The sequence below is a fragment of the Dioscorea cayenensis genome, unplaced genomic scaffold (genome assembly GCF_009730915.1).
Source record: "Dioscorea cayenensis subsp. rotundata cultivar TDr96_F1 unplaced genomic scaffold, TDr96_F1_v2_PseudoChromosome.rev07_lg8_w22 25.fasta BLBR01001356.1, whole genome shotgun sequence".
Lineage (NCBI taxonomy): Eukaryota > Viridiplantae > Streptophyta > Magnoliopsida > Dioscoreales > Dioscoreaceae > Dioscorea > Dioscorea cayenensis.
The window spans coordinates 27,740-30,143 of record NW_024087747.1 but is presented as its reverse complement, the minus strand read 5'-3'; positions in this window follow the sequence as shown (position 1 = coordinate 30,143).

Sequence of the window (2,404 nt, the reverse complement as noted above, 5' to 3'; positions counted from 1 at the left end):
TATCGGTGAGGCTTAAAGGCTTATAAAAGCCTAACGCCCAAGTATAAAAGCTCGACCCTAATTAGTTAATTAAAAAAATTATTAAAAATATTGAAGCTACATTTTTTTGAAATAGTTTGTTTCATTGAGAGAAGAAGAGAATTAATTATGTATTGAAGCTACATGGAAATAGATTTGTTTGTTGGGAGAAAAACATAATTAATTATACATTCATATAAAAAAATTAAGAACTTAATTTATTAGTTTTTATTTTAAAAAGCTAGTTAATGCAAGATTTGAAATTGGTGCAGTATTAATATAAGAGCGATACTATTTTTACCGAATAGATTTACCGAATAGGTTTCCCGAATGACGTGGATGCCCATCTTGTCATCCACATCCTCATCCACGTCATTATTTCTTTTATATAAACTTCAAATTTGAACTTTAAAAATTCTTAAATACTTAAAATTAAAAAAAAAAATTATAAAACTATTTCTAAAATCATAAACCCAAATACTACAAAATATATAGCCTAAAAATCTAAAAATTTAAACCCTAAATAATAAATATTAAACCCTAAACCATAAGCCCTAAACCCTAAACCCTAAATCCTATGCCCTAAACCCTAAACAAGAAATCACAAACCCCCTACGGGGGTTTGTGATTTTTAGTTTAGGGTTTAGGGAGAGGCTTTTGGTTAATCATTTACGTGTTTATCTTTTATGATTAAATGTTTAAATTTAGGATTTAGATAAAAAAGGAAAATTAAATTTATAAAAAAATATATATAAAGAACGAATGACGTGGATGATGATATGGATACCAACTTAACATCCACGTCATTCGGGAAACTGGGAAACATTACTCTTAATATAAAGGTTTAAATATTTATTAATTATACAACCAATAATTATTATGATTTCAAGGATAAGATTTTAAAAATTTTAAAAATTTAAACTTAATATTGAGGCCACAATTTAAATTTTTGAAGTTATTATTTACCCAATACATAGTTATTATTATAACCATAGTGATAAGATTTTAAAAACTATATTGATTTAAACTTAGAAGAGGCCCCCAATTTTCAGGGGCCTAAAGTTGTCATAAATATTTTTTTAAATATATTAATCTCTGCATTTAAAGGGGCTTTTTTATAATATAATGTTTTTAATTTAATTAAAAAAATAAGTTTTTAAATTATTTACTGAAATTAGGTAAAAGCGGGATCATTGATCCCGTTTTCTTTATCTTTTGGAAAGCAGGATCATTCCATTTTTATTATTTATTATTTTTTAAAAATTTTTATATAAATTTTTATTTTAACTTTGTAAATATCTTTAATCATATTTTTAATTATTGGTTTTTCACTTTTAACCCTTATTTTCTTTGTTATTATTTAAATAATTTATTTGTGTCTTGATGTGAAATATATCTCAAAATAGATGTTCATTTGAAGTGATTACCACTTTTACGAGGTTCTGCAAAGCTAAAAATATAGTTGAGGGATCGGCATACATAGCTACCTTATACAAGTTTACGTATTTGTGCATGTAACAAAGACATGAACACTCTTGTGTGGTGCATTAAAATATACGTGCATTTCCGTTTTACCTAAACTCAGTAAATAATTTTTAAATATACCTATTTTTGTAATTAAATAAAATTACATTATTAAAAAGGGAAAATTATTGTTCACCCTCGTAATTTCAAAACTTCCCAAAAATCCCCTCTACTTTTACACACCTGGACCGATCCTTTCCGTTAGTGTTTAACTTCCCTTTTACCCCCTACATTCGCTTCAAATGGGTCCATGTTGTGAAATCTCATTTTTGTCCCTTAAAAATGGTGGGGAAAAAAAGCGCAAAATCACATCATGTCCAACCTTTTCAAGGGCTTTCTGCTTGGTTTCTGATAGACAATGCCTAGAAGTTGCATTACATCTTGTTCTTCTCCTCATTTCTCCTCATTTGGTTTGTTCGACTTCGATTCTAGCGGTTTAGAATGTACGGTGAGAAATCTCTTCGTTGCTATCAGTTTGACCATTCTGCGTGTGTTTTTTATGGAGGGTTTTTGTGGTAATGATAGATGTAAATATGTTTCAGGAAACGAGTCTGGGTGAAGTTTATCATACCGAAAAATATATACATCGGTTTCTCCAATAGAAAATGAAGTTGATTTCCATCGGATTGGTCAAGTGCACTCCATCTTCAAATGAGCTGTAGTTGATCTTGTTGTCGAGACAGCCGATGTGCCAGTTGTCGAGATCCTCTGAAAAGCGAGTACATTTTCGTTGTAAAGTTCTTTTTGTTTATGGTAGTTTTTCTCATTTATGGTTATCTAGTTGTATATTTTAAATACTGTTTAACTATTTGCTATTATCTGTTTAAATATATTACAAATTTGTTTAATAATTGTCGTCTTC